Source organism: Hordeum vulgare, chromosome 6H (assembly GCF_904849725.1).
Source record: "Hordeum vulgare subsp. vulgare chromosome 6H, MorexV3_pseudomolecules_assembly, whole genome shotgun sequence".
Taxonomy (NCBI): domain Eukaryota; kingdom Viridiplantae; phylum Streptophyta; class Magnoliopsida; order Poales; family Poaceae; genus Hordeum; species Hordeum vulgare.
Genome location: NC_058523.1, coordinates 542,481,771 through 542,499,913, shown reverse-complemented (window position 1 = coordinate 542,499,913; position 18,143 = coordinate 542,481,771). Strand labels below are relative to the sequence as shown.

Genomic DNA, 18,143 nt, shown 5'->3' with positions numbered 1-18,143 from the left:
CGACAGCAACATGTTGTGGACGGTGTACTTCGAACGCCGTCACGCCGACCAGCTCGCCGCCACCAACGTAGTTGACCCCCACGTCCGCTACAACTTCGACGGGCGCCACCTATGGTGGGGCCTCCCTGGCCGCACGTTGAAGGCCGTCCTCGAGCACATCAAGGGCGGCAACTCGTCGCGGTTCGAATACCCGTTGCCGCCCGCCTTATCCCGCCGTCGTGACAGTTTTTGGACGCCCAGGCGGATGGAGATGACGTCTTCCTCCTCGTCCGGCTCCCGCTCCCTCTTCTTCGGGTCGTCGGCGCTCCTCCCCGTCAAACCGGAGCCGTAGGAGACGCCACTAGGGCGGCGCACGTGCAGCGGTGACATCGTCATCAACGAGCGCGGCGTCTCTTCCTGTCTCGTCAAGCCGAAGACGGAGCCAACGCTCCTCCCCGTCAAGCAGGAGCACCTGGACATGGCCGCCGCCGACGAGTCCGCCCTCAAATGGGCGCGGGACGACTACGTCCTGGAGGGGATGGAGCGGTAGCACCGCGCCCTTGAGGAGATCGCCGCTCGGCGCCGCGGCCGTGAGGAGGGCGATGTCGTCATCCTCAACGACAACCACGAGGAGGCGCCCGGGCCTTCCAACCTTGTTCGCCATGACGACCCAAGGCAGGGGTAGCAGGGACGGCGGCCGAGTGCAGGACGACGATAACGACTACGGTGGTGACTACACCAACTTCGAAAGACTTCTCGGCATGTAGAATGCAGCGACAACGGGCAGCGGACGACGGCGGCGTAGTTTCAATTATATTTTTATTTCAATATTATACAAGTATCAATGAAAACTCTGATTTTCCTTCAATTTGAATCGTTTTTAGTCGAATTTAGGCCGAGTTTGTTTTTTTTAAAACTGATTGGGAGGGATCTTTGAGGGGCGGCTGGGAACCCGAACCTCTTCATGCTGACGTGCTCTCACACGACGCTGTTTCACACTCCTAAGGACCGAACGGTTAGAGATGCTCTAACACTACATAATCAACCAGGCAAGAACAACAAGATGTTAGTACATGCCAACATCAGCAAGAAGAAAAGAAGATAGCTTCTTTTTGTGCCCTCCAATCCTTCTGTTAGAGCATAGATCGCCTTTGCACAATATTTATTTCTAATGTATGGCTAAAGAGGTCCCGCAGATTTGCTTTGAGCAGGTTGAACATGGCACGTGTCTTGGGAATGAGGGATTACAAGCGCGCTGGCGTTTTCCTCGGTAAGATAAGATACCGCCGGTTGCTCGTGGTGGTGGAGATCATTACCCAGCGTGGGGATTGGCTGGAGAAATGACCTATAGGCTAACGCATGGAAACAGGAATTTTCCTGCAGTGCTAGAAATTCCAGTATGGCGAATGTTAAAGAATATTCTCAAATACTTAAAGAAAAAGTGTTAGATTTAACGGGCTGATTTCACAGCTCCTTAAGCTGCTTGTTTTGCTCGCCACGTATCCATTAAACCCACCCACCACTCGTGAATCATCCATTTTTTTAGCAACACACGTGAAAGCACCAGTCCTTATCTTTTTTCTCTAGATCCCTTTCATCTCCATCGCGACTCTCTACCGCTGCTCCTCACCATGGCCATGCTTCCACTTTCTCTGCCGCTACAGCTATTGTTTTGAGAGCCGTCAGAGGCGGATGAGGGCGTCGGACTCTAGACGACCAACTGTTGGACTGTCGCTAAAGACGGGGAGGGGCGGAGGGCTAACCCGCCCGTGCTGCAAGGCAGAGCACTCGCGTGGAAATGCAATGGAGCGCTCGGTGCCGGGATGATGGATGTGGAGAGTGGCCAACGAGAATGCTGCAACTCCGGCGATGCTGCCTTGAAGCTGTTGGGAGCAATGCCAGGCCGTCCGAAGCATAGCCTACGCAGGAACGAAGCTTCGTCGGACGCGCCGGTGATGCGTTGGAGCTTCGTCGGGGCTGTAATGGAGCTTCACCGGACGCGTCGGTGCTGCGTTCGAGCTCTGCCGGAGCTGTAATGGAGCTTCGCCGAACGTGTGGGTGCTGCGTTGGAACTCAGTCAAAGCTGCAATGGAGCTTCGCCGGATGCTCCGGTGCTTCGATGGAGCTCTGCCAGTCTTGCAATGGAGGTTCGCCGGACGTTATTGGTGTTGCGTTGGAGCTCCGTTGGACGACGAGGTGCGTCGGAAAAGCTGAAGTGGAGTTGGGTACACGTTGTTGCATTGAAGCAGTCGCACGTCTACTCCTGTCGTGACGTTGCTGTAATCCAACGGCCAGTACTAGCAGGAAAATCAAACGGCTGTCTAGCCGGATGATTTTTTTAAGAAATCATCCGTCCGATTCGTAGTAGTGGCCATACTTAAAAGGGCAGCTGCACTATTTCACCTCTTCAAACGCACGCATCGTAGCCGTTTGATGACGCGGATCCATCTCGTATTCCATGCGCATGCATTTATTTGGAGCTTTAAAAAAATTTAAAATCCGTAATTTTTGACTCTAGCGTCGAATTTTAAATCCGTTTTCACCATTGTGTTTCTCACGATGAATACTTCAAAACTAGATCCCATATAGATAAGTCCCGACAAACTTTTTTTGAGCAACTTTGGAATGATATTGAGGCAACTTTAGTGTTAAAAAAGCAACTTCTTATTAGTGTGCGTAATATGATCGTCTATCAACGAAAATTTCTTTAAAGTTATCTACCATGACTAGAAGGTTAACTAACTTCACCCTTTAGCAACCACATGGCAGATGTCGTCAGCTATTTCCAAACTGAAATGGTTAAATTATGTGTTGGATGTGCATGCTCGGCTCCTCATGCGTTCGATGTGCATTAATTCATGTACGAAAAAAAAATTCAAAAAGCTAAACCGTGTGTCGAAATTATGATATGTTTCCATCGTTGGGTTCCTCGTGACGAACTCTTCAAAACAAGATCCCATATGAATATGTTTTTTTTTCAAAAAGCAACTTCGAGGTTAGGTGAGGCAACCTTAGTGCTAAACTGAAGCAACTTTGATGCTAGATGAATTGGATCATGTGTATACACCTGAGTTGCATGTTGAATGCACTGGCGTTGCGTAGAAACACACTAAAAGTTGCCAACTTTTTGTGATACTCGAATGCAATTATGATAATTATTTACGAATAGTAGACAATTGGACATTAATGGTAGACAATTGAACATCAACCGTAACCAATTGATCATCAATAATAGACAACTAAGCATTAAAATTGAGCAATTTCACAGTATTTGTAGTAACTGAGCATTAACCATATTTAACTGGCCATCATTAATACTCCCTCCGTTCCTAAATATAAGTCTTTTAAGAGATTTCGCTAGTGGTCTACATACGGAGCAAAATGAGTGAATCTACATTCTAAAATATGTCTATATACATCCGTATGTAGTTCATTAGTGAAATATCTAGAAAGACTTATATTTAGGGACGGAGGGAGTAGACAACTAAGCATCAATGTTTGGCAATTTCATAGTATTTTAGGAAGTTAAGCATCAATCGCATGCAATTACTTGTACGTAGCACTAAATACATCTTATGTTTTGTCTTTTCTCTTTTTACAAAAATCAACCAAATAGGAAGTCCAACTAGGCCATAAAATACGTTGCTTTTCTATAACACTAAAATTGCCTTAATATTATCTCAAAATTATCCAAAAAAAGTTAGTCGAAATATATTCATATAAGATCTATTTTAAAAAAACTTGTCGCGAGAAACCCAATAATGAAAACGGATCTAAATTCCGACACTCGAATCAAAAGTTATGATTTTTTTTTAAAACGTCAAAAATACACGTAATTTCCTTTTTAACTGTGGTGGCAGGTAGCTCGCTACCGTGAACGAGGGCTCGCTAGCATTGTCCAAGAATATTAGCCAGGCTACGGTGGACTTTGTTCAGTGCCTAGTTTCGGGAGTGAATTGCGGAAACCACCACATTGAAACGTTGTTTTGCAGAAAAAACTCTTTTATTAAATATTTGCATAGCACTGATTTTTGTCCTAATAATTTGTAAAAAAACCTAATCGCCTCTTCGCCCTTTTGACCTCTATTATGACACGTGGGGCCGTTTTCTGACGACGTAGCATAACGGCCAGTAACTCACGTCATCTGACGAAGCTGAAGCTGAAAGCTGTGTCCTCCACCTCTGCTCTCCCCTTCCCCTTCTTCTTCCTCTTCTTCTTCTTGCACCTCCTCCTGCTTCCACCATGCTGCGTCTGCTGCTCCCAGCACCTCCTCCTCCATGCCGACGTCGGTGCCAACTCCTCCTCGCTCGCGGACATGCTCCAGGTCACCCACGGCGCCAACGGCAACATCACCGACGGCCTCAGGCGCTACCTGGCGCGCTTTGTCTACGCGTCCTCCTCGCCTAACGACGCCGACGGCCGGCTCGTGGTGAGCCTCTACCAGTCCACCCGCGGCATCCCCTTCACCGGCCGCCTCGACGCCCTCACCCTCGACCTCCTCACACCCCGCGATGTGGCGTCCCGGACCTGCACCCAACACAACACCGCCACCACCGCCCGCTTCGCCTTCTTCGACAGGCAGCCGCGACGAGCGCGCGCGCCGAGCCACTTCCTACTCACCTACGCCGTCGTCTCCACCCCGCCCTACCAGCCCTTCAGCTCCCCCGCAACGCCCTGCGCGGGGCCTTCCGCCGCGCATTCGCGCAATGGGCGCGCGTCATCCCGATGCGGTTCCGCGAGACGTGGGACTACAACACGGTGGGCGTCCGCGTGGGGTTCCTCGCCGGCGACCACGGCGACGGCGAGCCCTTCGACGGGCCGCTCGACGTGCTCAACCACTGCTTCTCCCTGCCCAGCGGCTAGCTCCACCTCGATGCCGCCGAGCGCTGGTTATTGGCCATTACGGCTCGTCGTCAGAAAATGGGCCCCATCTGTCATAATAGAGGTTAAAAGGTGTTTTTCAAATAATTAGGATAAAAATTAGTGCTATCTGCAAAGATTTCGTAAGAGTCTTTTCTGCAAAACCACACTTCAATGTGATGGTTTTTCGCAATTCACTCCCTGCGTGTATGAAGTTTCCAATGCAGAGGCTGGCTTTTACGCAAGTTGTATTACTTTACCATGCACCCTGAGCACTTTCAAACCAGTTCCATGCAACACCACTGGGTAGATAGTCCAAGCTGCTTTTATGCAAGTTGTATTACTTTACCATGCACCCTGAGCACTTTCAAACCAGCAAATCAGCTCCTTCTTCGTACGCAGCACTTTTTTTTTTTGAGAAACAGACCAGCCACAACTTTACAAATTAAGAGGGGAGCAGTTACAATCCTCTCTGAGAATACTCCTTAAAAAGGAAGGAACATCTCCTAACTTGAAGTAGTCACCGTGTCTCCTGTCCAGAGCAGCAAGCTCATGTGCCAGCTTGTTGCTGGTTCTGTTAATGAATCTGAAAGTAACCTCCTTGAACTCCTTTTTGATGTGCTCGACATCTGCGATTAGTGGAAAGTGGCAAGACTGGTTTGTCCCCTTACTGTTCAGCAGCAAAACAATAGTTGCACAATTCGATTCCACATTCACCGGGCCCCTGTAATATTTGCTAAGGACTGAGAGCCCGTACAATACAGCAGCCAACTCAGCTTGTTCTGGATCCGTGCATACGTGCATTCGCTGTCCACATGCCATCGCCATCATACCTTCGTGCGTTCTAACAATTATACCTGCCGTAGTGTCACCCGTATTGGCTATGAAAGAGGCATCTGTGTTCAGTTTCCACCAGTCTTTGTCTTTGTCAGGTGGTTCCCACTTGCTGCTCACATCTTGCTTTTGTCCCAAGATCATTGGATTGCTTTGCTTGATCATCTGAGCTTCCCCAGAGCGCTGCCTTTGGGGTTTGTACGCAGCACTTTCGATCATTTCTTTGTACGCAGCACTCACTTTCGAACCCTTCAAGCCATGCACCCTTTTTTGTCGATTGTGCCACGCACCCCAGGCCCTTTTATGTGCCGAGGGGTATATATAAATCCTCTGTAGGGGTTGCCATTCTTTCACAAGGCCGGACAGAAGACACACGACATTCGACCGTGCAAGCTGCAAGCCCAAGCAGGGTGATCGATCGATAAGAAGAAGAAAGGCGATGGGGATGGTGGCGCCGATATGGGACGTCCTGGCGAAGGCCGCCAACCTGGCGCAGATGTCTGGCCTGCATGCCGTGATGCTCGTCGCCGTGGCTGTGAACCTGCTGCGCATCCCGCAGTGCAAGCGGGAGTGCGCCAAGCTCGAGCGCTGCAGCCGCAGGCTCCACGCGCTGTTCACGTGGCCGACGGGCTGCGGCGCCGTGCTGCTCTGCTCGGAGCTGGGAGGCCCCGTGGTGCAGGCGCTGGTCGACGCCGCCGGCCTCGTCGACTCCTACAAGAAGAGCACGCTCTGGGGCCGCCTCCGGAGAAGCAGGAGCATGGCGAACCAGCTCCGCGACATGCAGGACGTCCTCGAAGCCTACTGCGGGCTTCTGCTCTTCATCAACGCCGCTCATATCCTCCTGTTACAGCACCCAACGCCTCATCATTCCCCGTCATCGTCAGACCATACATCGCAGGGTTTGAGTGTGCATCCCACAGTTATAACAGGAACCCGTGACGCTCAAAGGGCCAACGATGTAGGCAGTCAGACATGGCACACCACGGAGCCGGCTGCATTCGAAAGAAACGTGCCTGCTTCTGACAGTGATTTGCCATGCATAACTGTACAGGGAGGACACTGGCCCCAAATCCCAATAGATTAGTAGGAGATTCTCAGTGTTCATTCGAACCTTGAACCACCAACCCTCGTCTTTTCGTTTGCTGCAAATGTGAAGAATGCAACATCTGTATACCAACAAACACTTGCAATCAATAAAAAAATAAAATAATACATAGGCTATTGCAAGATTTGTAGATTGCTGATGCAGCTTGCCGCGGGATCCGTATAGGAGGATGCTATTTTCCGGTCGGCAGGAATTCTACGACAGATCCGCACGATTCACTCGATCCCTCCTCGCACATTGTTATGAATATAGCTAAATCACACATGCATGCAGGTTAATCTAGTCTTTGTTGTGAGTGAAGATTTTCATGAAGAGCCTTGACTCACGATTGGGTGCATGCATGCAACTAAATAATAAAGTATGAGATCATCAAAAGATTCATTCCATTTCAAAACTTTGAAACGTTTTGTAGGTCAAACCGTTGATCCAATGGGAAAACAGTTTTCACATTAAAAATTCGTCGCGATGAGATCTTCAAAAGTAGATCCCATGTTGATATGTTTCGATGATTTTTTTCAGGTTAAAATTACCATGTCTCGACTACATAAACTATCACGCCTATAGTACACAACTTATCAAGGTGTTTACACTGAAGTTACCGCGTATGTTTCAACTACTTTTATTTTTGTCCGGGTCAAAATTTACCAATGATATTTGTAAGTAAATATCTGATCTGCAAATACCATGGACCATCGGTGTCGTGTTTGTGCAGTGAGGTGAGATCCATGACACAACATGACCCGTTTATATAATGGAACTTTGTGGGTCGTATTGGGCCAGACCTGTTTAGACGTGTTTCGAGCCATGCAGTACCCAGGTCGGGCCGCTGGCCACCTATGATCAGGTCTATCGTGCGTAAAAGTACCATGATGTTTACATAAAAGTTATCGAGGGTACGTTATTCAACAATTTCTTTTGCCCGGATCAGAATTATCGTGGTGTCCAAGAAAAAAAATTGTTTTGAAACATCCGTTCATTAAATTTTCTGTAACGAGCCTCGTAATTATATCCACGACAAACGTGATAGTCATAGTAGCTATTTTAACCCCCAAAAAGTTAATGTAAATATACCCTCACTAACTTTTTGTATGAATATCATGGTAACTCATACATCGCAGACCTGATAACTTATGCACCCAGGTTCTGATAACTTTAGCGAGCCAGGGGAGGGGGCCTTGATGAAATATACCCCGGTAATTTTTTATGTGAATAGCATGATAACTCACACATTGCAGACCTGATAACTTATGTCACCTAGTCCTAGTAAGTTTGGCGACCGAGGGGAGAGTTGATGAACTTTTATGTGAATATCATGATAACTCACACATCGCAGACCTGATAACTTATGCACCCCGATCCTAGTAATTTTCACGACGAGGCTGCGGGGGGTGGGGGAGGGGGGAATTGATGAAATATCCCCTTGATAACTTTTGTGTCAATAGCATAGTAACTCACACATCATAAACCTGATAACCTATGCACCCCGGTCCTGGTAACTTTGGCGACGGAGAGTGCGGGGAGAGTTGATGAAATATCCCCTTGGTAACTTTTGTTGTGAATAGCATGATAACTCACACATTGTAGACCTGGTAACTTATATACACTGGTCCTGATAAACTTGGCGACAAGGGTGGAGGGGTAACATCGCGATAACTTTATCCCAGCAAAAGAAGTTGTTGAAAACATACCACGAGAACTCATGTGTAAATAACATGATAATATTCACACATTGGAGCTCATAACTTACTTAGGCAAGGCCGGTAACTATTTGCACAAAAAATTATCATCACAATGTACCAACATGGGATTTTAGGTCTCACCGCGACGGATTTTTTATGTGATAACAACTTTTTGATCGGATTGACGGTTTGAGCTATATAACAATTTGTCGTTTCTAAATAGGGGTGCATCTTGGATGACATCCGATTTTTTATCTACCTCTAATACATGCACGCATGTGCATGTAAAGAGAAGGTTAAAGGAAGCACTTACATGTCCAGTAATTTTCTGTGTAAATCAAATGATAATTTATGTACCACAATCATGATAACTTACATTGCATAGGCATTGTAATTTTTATTTAAAAATTAAAGTCATCGGAACATATCAACATAAGATCTAGTTTTGAAGGTCTCGTCGCCCTGAATCTTTTTTGTAAAAACGATATTTCAATCAGACGAGCGGTTTGAGCTACAAAACATTTTAAATTTATTTTTTAATGAAATCTTTGCTGACATCATCTTTTTTGTTTTTTTGCATGCATCTATTGTCCAAGCATCCGGATTCTTCGTGTGTGCGTGAAGGAAATCTCCATGCACGATGACAACATGCGTGATTAAAAAGCGAATAGGAAAGAGGTTGTTCGGATCTGTTCCTTAACTTCCGAAAGCTTGGAAGTTAGCACTCTCTCTCTATATAAGTTTGGAAGTTGATTCTCCATATGATACGAAATAGAGAAACAAAACCGACGACTCTTTATTGGGCTGGTTCTGACATTTCACAGTCCGAGAGTGAAACTATTATATAGTTCCTCTTAATACGAAAATGCCTTTTGGAGCATGGAGGTCGGTTTTTTAAAACCAGAAATTCATCAAAATACATATTTTCACCATTCAAAAAAATCTGAAAAAATACAGATATACATGAAGGTATAACACACATGTGTGTAAATTTTTAAGACGAAATACGTTAAAATGAGGGCTGTGCAAAAAATATAATTCTGAGGCTTTTTAACACATGGTACTAGTCATCCTCAAAGTCTAGAAATTTTTAATTTTGTACAGGTCAAGGTATTTCATCCAGAATTTTTAAACACACATATATTTCATCCTTGCAGGGCCGGTCCTGAGATTTCGGGGGCCCAGGGCGAAACTAAAATTTAGGACCCCTTAGTATAAATAAATAGTATAGATTAACGAAATAAATAGAAAAAAAATGAGACATAAATTTAGGCTTCATAATAATTTTGAAAATAAATAAATACAAATCAAAATTAGGGCATAAACTACCTAAAAATTAAAAAGGAATCACTCGTAGTAAAATTAAGACTTTGTGCTGCATGCATGTAAAGATTAAAATTAAGACTTTGTGATGCATAACATCCCATCACAATCGATGCTGAATCGCTGCATGCAAAGATTAAAATTAATCATAGTAAAATTAAGAATTGTGATCGCTGCATGCAAAAATTAAAAAGGAATCAATTGCCGTCCAGATTAAGAATTATGATCGCTGCATGCAAAGATTAAGAATTATGATCGCTGGCTCGCTGCATCTCACCAGCCCTGCTTGGGAGTTGGGACTCACGTGGGAAACTCTGACGAACGCGGAACGCCACGGAGGAACCGGAACGGAAGCTGCCGTCGAGCGGAACGCTGGATCTCCTGCAGTCCTGCTGTGCGTTCGTGGGCTTCGTGCTTCGGTGCGTGCGGCGTGCGCTTGCGGCTGCAGCGATTCTGATCGCTAGGGATGAGGGATTGAGGGAACGCGCCGCCGCCGTGCAGGGAGACGAGAGCAGAGCGTTCGTGATTTGTGGGGTTCGTGCGTGTGGCTGCAGCTAGCGATCCTGTCGTGGACTCGTGGTGATAAGAGTTTCGCTCTAGCCCATTTGTGATTTGCCTTGTCTCTTGGCCCACGGAATAGGCCTGATTTTTTTCTATATTAATTATAATACCACGTATATATGCAGGGGCCCCCAAAAAATTTGGGCCCCGTGCGGCCGCCCCCGCGGAACCCCCCAGGGCCGGCCCTGCATCCTTGTATAGTCGCATATATTTTTTAATATTTTCTTAAAATAAAAAAGTTTAAATTTTGAGTTTTTCAAAAATAAAGGGCTTCATGGAGCCCGGTCACCAAAACTCATACTCCTCTAAATATAAGGATCCAAATAATATTCAATATATGAGTATATGAAAAGATATATAACAAAACACTCAAAATGCATCCAAAGGCAATCCTCATACAAATTAATTTATTCATTTTCATAAAATAAGTTTTCTGGTATCCCGCAAAAAAAAGTCTTCTGGTCATAGATGCAGAGTCACCAATTTTAGTATTACTATCAATGTCATCAAATAATTTGACTTCAATGACAATGAAATCCTATTAAAAGAATAATTAGTAACTGAAAATAAGTGTAAAATGTAAACACTGGAACTAGGTAAAATCATTAAAATCAATAATATATAAACACTCAAATATACACGTACTATTTTTTTTTCATGCATGTGCATATGTTTATATTGTCCAAAGTCGAAAAAACACCAAAATCCATGTTGTGTACATCCAAACAGGAATTGGAATTGGGTCACACCCTTTGATTCCATCAGAAAATTCCAGGCACAACCAAACAACAGAATTGGAATTACATCTCATTTCCTTTCCAACTTGGATTTGGAATTCACAGTCCAATTCAATTCCAAGTAGTTTTTCCTACATCCAAACAGGGAGTCAGTGAATTGGATGTGGCCTGGGTCATGTGATTCAGTAAGTTTCCGAGCAAGCTCTCTTTCTGATGTACCATCATTGTTTTTTCTTGCTTATTTTTCCATCTTAAATGGTTTTGCAGAAACATACACAAGGAAAGGAGGAAGCATAAAGTACAGGACAAGGATCCGAGTGATGGAGCATCAAAGTTACTCATCAATTAGATCTTGATCTCAATGGTTGACCCTTCTTTTATTTATCCAATAACAAGATATGTTTCTAAATTTCCACTCAAGTGAATCGTCATGTCACTGGATTCATTTAATCACGACTGTTGTTTTCTATATGATTTTTGCCATCGTGCTGGCTCTCCATGATGCAATCCAATAATTCTAATTGTTGTCTTCCAACTTTAGATTACTATTGTGATGTTATGTTAGCTTAAACCTGCCAGCTTCGACCTCAACATCTTTTGTCCATAAGTAAACATTTGTTTTATATAACTGAATTGTTGCATCTTTCAAACATTGTGCACTTCTCACGTCAAAAGAAAACATCGTGCACTTCTCAACTATGCATTGTTAGAGGTTCTGTTATGCAAGCCAATATGATAGTAAGCGACGCGTGGGAATCACTTCACTCCTTTGTTGGAGAGGAAAGTTACATTGCCACATTATCAACGCAGATGTGAGTTTAAATAAAGATCTCAAGTCATGATTATTAGGTTAGGACGTGTTGTATGGTTTACTCCCGTTGCAACGCACGGGTTCTTTTACTAGTCAATTATAGTGGGAAAAACGCTGGTACCTTAGCTAAAATCAACCTCTGTTCCCCCGCTGTCGTGTGGATTGACTGTGAGTTATGGTAGCGCTACTGGCCTGACGTGTGGTATATATAGCCTATGTTGTGCCTTTAGCGAGACGGAACTCGAGCTAGCCTATAGGCAGCCAATAGTGGGCCGGACCAGTAGCCACGTGGATTCGTCACGCGCTGACTTGACTCACGTGATTTTTACTTTTATTTATACAATGAAAAATACACACTAACTACATACATTATGGAAAACTAATTTATTTTAAACAATTAGAGATGTTCACCTCACATAAAAATGTTCATGCAATGTAAAACAATGTACGTTCAAATTTTAGAAACGTTGGTACTATTAGAAAAAATGCAGGTGACATTTAAAAAAATTCAGGTATTTCAGAAAATGTACTTGCCAATTTTTTATGTCACACAGTCTCGAGTCCGCTAACACCAGTATTTTCGGCCCACATGCGTTAATCAGGACCAATCAAAAAGCAACACCAATTTATGAGAGGCCTTGAACCCTCTTTCCTCAAAAGACTAACCTATTAGGAGGGGACACCCTCATCCTTATAAGTCATGTTATATCTTCTACCATAACAATGTGAGACTAAACCCAACAATCCCCCTAACAAATTGGTCACCATGGGTCCTTTAATACCAACGTTTCTAGCCCATCAACCATGATCGATTACCCGTGAGTCCATCAAAATTTATTTCGGGACCTGGGCTCTGATACCACTTGTTACACAATTTGGGTACCCCAACACCAAGATTTCTAACTCACATGCGTCCACCGGCCCCAACCGAAGAGCAACACCGACTTATGAGAGACCTTGGGCCCTCTCTGAGTAAAAGACTAGCCTATTAGGAGGGAACATTCCCCGCCCTTATAGGTCATGTTATATTTTTTTTCACAACCGATATGGGACTATACCCAATATTATAGATGTTGTACAATGTAAAAATGGAAATAACATCTAATAAAATAGTTCACTTGTTTCAAAAAAATGTTTGTGGCATTTCTAAAACACTCTTTATACAATGTAAAAAATATTTGCATAGTTAAAAAACTCTCATGTCCTTCAAAAAAATGTTTCAGTGTGTATTTTGAGAATGTTTAACACGTAATCAAGAAAGTGTTAAAAACACATATTTGAAAAAAAACTTTAATTACGTACTTCAACAATATTAACTGTATATAAAAATGTCATGGATGTATACGAAAAAATGCACAATGTGTTTGAAGTAAAGTAGACATCAAAACAAATATTTTAAAAATGGTAATCATGCATTTGAAGTTTTTTTATATGTCTAAAAATATATTCTAGATGTACACCAACAACGTATAATGTGTATACGTAATACATTTGTTGAAGAAACGAAAATAAAAATAATAAAACTGAAGAGAATGGGTCCAAAGAAATAAACAAATAGCGGTGAATTAAAAAGGAAAAGGAAAATAAAGAGGAAAATTAAAGGCATGAGAAAACCGGAGAAAAACCAAAGAAAATATTAAGAAAACGATTGTAAAATAGTGAAAACCGGTTAAACAACCACATAGAAAACTTGGCTCAACTACAATATTTGGCCGCCCCAGTACCATGTTACGCTATAAGCGAGACCTAATACGACTCACTATGGGCGAGAAATAGTTTTAGCCAATGCCTGAAGTGGGTCTCAATGCGATGGAAGGCCTCACAGAAGGTGATATAAGTGGCTATGTGCAGAATATAGTCGAGGAGATGACTGAAATGAAGCCCATAGAAAAACAACAAACCCGGGAGAAACCAAAACCTCGGATGAGGTGGGGTGCAAACACGGCCCACCCTCGTGAGGTGCTGGAATCTAGGAGGCCCAACAGATCTCTCCTATGACAAGGGGTGCATGTCATTTCGTCACACCCTGGGGAGGGAGGTACCACTCCCTTGAAGCTCTGTGATGATGCCGGGAGTGATGATGAAGGGCAAGCCTTCTCTTCGGCTTTATTCAAAATGTTTCGGTTTTTGAAAAAGTTGTTGATTTATTCAAAAAATGTTCACGTTTCCAAAGTTTGTCCAGATTTGCAAAATTGTTCTCCCATTCAAAAATAGTTATTAAATTTAAAAATTATCCGTGCGTACAAAAATTGTTATAGTTATCAGATTTGGTTAACAAATTCTAAGGCCCCTAAATGACCGCTCAGTGATAAAGGAGGTGGGGGTGCAAAGACAGCCAGGAGGTTTGCCTAGAAGCAGCCACCCTTTAAAGAGTGCGTAATAGCTCACTGATCGAGCGCCCTTGCGCTGAAGATGAACGGGGCCGATTTCCAGTCCTGTCTTAAGAACCCGACTCCAAAGAAAGAAAAAAGAAAAGCCAATACGGTTTGCATTCAAGAAAGGAAAAGGCTTCCAATCAACCGACCGATCTCTCCTCGCATCCACCGCTCACGCGGCCGTCAAATTACCCATAACTTAAGCTCACTATAGCGGAGGAAGGTGTTGTCGCTGAAGAATATAGAAGATATTCATTTTTGCAACAAAGGGCCTGTTGCAATTCTTTCCACAAAAGGACTCTGTTGCAGCATAAAAAACTCACATAGATGATTCGGCAAGATCATTGTTGTGAAAAATGTCAACAACAAAGCCTTTGTTGCAGAAAAACTCATAAAAGTGATTCTGCAACAAGATTATTGTTGCGAAAAAATTCTTTAAGAAAATATTTGGTATTTTAAAAAAAGTGTTCGAATTTTGACAAAAAAAATTCATAGTTTCAGAAAAATTACGGATTTCAGAAAAGTTGCAGATATATTCAAAAATTGTCCGCGTGTCCAAAGTTGGTCGAGATTTGCAAAATTGTTCTCCGTTTCAAAAATTGTTCTTAAACCGAAAAAATGTTTGTGCTTCCAATTTTTTTCTAGTTCTCGGATTTATTTAACGAATACAAAGAATGTTAAAAAAATTCCATAATTTGTTTGCATTAGAAAATGTTCAATATTTTAAAAAATTGTTCACATTTTGAGAAAAAGTTCATAGTTTCAAAAATGTTCCAGTTTTCAGAAAGATTGTTGGCATGTTCAAAAACTATTCGTGTTTCCCAAGTTGGCCGTGGTTTTCAAAATTGTTCTTTGTTTCAAAAAAAATTCTTAATCTGAAATTGTTCGTGCTTCCAAAATTTTGTTCTAGTTCTCAGATTTGCTTACCAAATTCAAAGAACGTTAAAAATATTTCATATTTTGTTGGACCGTCCAAAAGAAATTTATATTTTTAATAAATTGTTTGATGTTTAAAAAATATTCGTATTTAGTTAAAAATGTGCAAAATTTTCAAAAAAAAGCCCGTTTTCAAAAGTTTGTTCATGCATTAAAATAGTGTTACAATTCCAAATTTTCTCAGGAATTTCAAAATTATTCTTGATATCAAAATTTGTTCTTAAAATCATAAAAGTGTTTGTGCTTTCAAAAATTGTTTCTGTCAAATTGTTCCTGTTTTCAGATTTTATTCAAAGTTCAAAAATGTTCACGTTTGTGGAAAAGCTGCATAAATTTCAAGATGAGTTCATGTTTTCAGAAAATTTCAAAGTTTGTTCATGGTTTTATCAAGGATATTTTTCATACTTTGGTAGTTCTTTTAGTTTAGAGATGCAGATCTGCCGCAATAGCACTTCCGTCATATTGGCTTTCGTCGGTCGCACAACAACGCCTCTGCATCAGTTCGAATCGAAGGTATCGGGAGTCACTAGTTAGCGAGCGCTCCTTCCGGAGCCTCCTAGAGAGCACTCCTGCGCGCTGCCACTTGGCGCATTTTCAGCCGCCGTCACGTGTCACGCTCTGAGCGCTTCCTCGGGATTTGTGTTTTTGATTTTTTTTTCTCATGCGTTTTCGGCTTTTTAGATTGCTGTTTTTTGGTGCTTCGGTTTTTCACCGGTCGTTCTTAATTTTTTGACGAAAAAAAATCAATTCTTTTTGCGAAAAACACGTTTTCTGTTTATTTTTCACTAGAGTCACGGTTTTGCTTTCGCGAGAGGCCTGTTTTTGCCTCCGCGACGGGCAGGGCTGTACCTCTCGGAAACAAAAAAATGTGTTTTCTATTTTTTTTGGCGAGGGACACAGTTTTGCTTTCGCGTGAGGCACGGTTTTGCTTTCGCGAGAGGCACGGTCGTGCCTCTCGAAAAGGGAAAGACGTATTTTTTGTTTTTTGTAAGAGGCACGATTTTGCTTCCGCGAGAGGCTCAGAAAGGAAAAAAAAATGTGTTTTCTGTTTTTTTGTAAGATGCACGGTTTTGCTTTCACGAGAGGCACGGTTTTGTCTTTCTGACAGGCACGCCCGTTCCTTTCGGAAAGGGAAATGTGCGATTTTGTTAGAGAGGCACAATTTTGCTTCCGTGAAAGGCACGGTTTTGCCTTCGCGAGAGCCACAGACGTGTCTTTTGGAAAGGAAAAAAATGCGAAAAAACGTGTTTTTTTTCTACCACGGGAGACATAGTTTTTTTGTATGTTTTTTTCATGAAAAAAAAGTTCTTCAAAAGCTATCAACATGGGATCTGGTTTTGAAAATCTCAACGTAAAAAATCCAGTGATAAAAACGGTTCAAGATTTGAACGCACAGTTTAGGAGATAAAGCATTTTGAAAAAATGAATCTATGAAAAAAGGAAAAAAAAACTCGCAGGTTACGACAAGTGACACGCATGCAGTGCGTTACTTGTCTCAACCTAGGAGTTGAAGTGATTTTTAAAAAGAGTACTCCCTAATTAATAATTTCGCAATGTACCGCGCCATTAATTTTTGCTATTTTTACTCACGCTGAGCCATTTATTTCGTAATGGGCCGGCCCAAATAGACGGCTCCTGTGCGATTGTCCGACTACTGGCCGCAAGGAGGGGTATATAGGAGTTCCTCGCGTTTAGAGCCATCCACCATTCTCTGTTGGCTAGGGCCGTATGCCCGTATCCTCCTGATTGATCTAATTGTCATCAATGGCGATTACACTTCAAAGCTTATGACCTTTTTTTAAAAAGGCTTAAGACCTTTACCAAAACAAAAAAAATCTAAGCTTATGTACACACATGGTGCATTCTTCACTTTGCAGCAAATGACACGACTAGCGTTCTAATAAAGGTCGATTTGGCCTGGGAACACACTACCAAGTATACCAACCATGGATCCTATTGGGACCCGTCCCCTCCCTAACCCCTGTACATTATGCATGGAAAATCCTCACTAGAGCATGCACGTTCTGTCCGACTCACTTTCCTCCATCGCCAGTACCGTTGGAGATGCTCTCACATTCCTCCATCGCTAGTACCGTTGGTCCTTTGAGTCTCACGACCTGCTGCGACCTTGGGGCAATTGCTAACTGCTTGTACGCTTTGACCATGCGATGAATCATTCACCTCGTGAATCCTGCGTTGCCAATCAAATCAAAATGATGGTATATATCAGAGACGTAATTCAGGGTAAGCAGGTACTCCCTCCGTTCCTAAATATAAGTCTTTTAAAAGATTTCACTAGAGGTCTACATACGGAACAAAATAAGTGAATCTATAGTCTAAAGTATGTCTATATACATCCGTATGTAGTTTACTAGTGAAACCTTTACAAAGACTTATATTTAGGAACGGAGGGAGTACATAACATGCATCCCACGCAGTTGCATCGACGGATCAACATGATTCGCACCTCACATTCACGTACGTGGTAGTAGCATCCGGCGGCGGGGGCTGATCATGATTAGCAGTTGCCTGTCGCAGCAGGAGATGCGCGTTGACGAAGAGCAGAAGAACGCAGTACGAGTCGACGACGTCCTGCATGTCGCGGAGCTGGCTGGCCATGCTCCTGCCGCTCCGGACGCGGCGCCAGAGCGTGCTCCGGTTGTAGGAGTCGACGAGGCCGGCCGCGTCGACCAGCGCCTGTACCACGGGACCTCCCAGCTCCGAGCAGAGCAGCGCGGCGCCGCAGCCCGTCGGCCACTTGAGCAGCGCGTGGAGCCTGCGGCTGCACCGCTCGAGCTTGGCGCAGTCCCGCCTGCTCTGCGGGATGCGCATGATGCTCGCGCCCGCCGCGACGAGCATCACGGCGTGCAGGCCGGACATCTGCGCCAGGTTGGCCGCCTTCGCCAGCACGTCCCACAGCGCCGCCGCCATCCCCATCGTCC

At 43.6% G+C, this 18,143-nt stretch overlaps 1 pseudogene; it reads left to right on the top strand.

Moving 5' to 3' along the window:
• Nucleotides 1-641: 641 nt before the first annotated feature.
• Nucleotides 642-4,930, top strand: LOC123405818 (annotated as a pseudogene).
• Nucleotides 4,931-18,143: the final 13,213 nt, after the last annotated feature.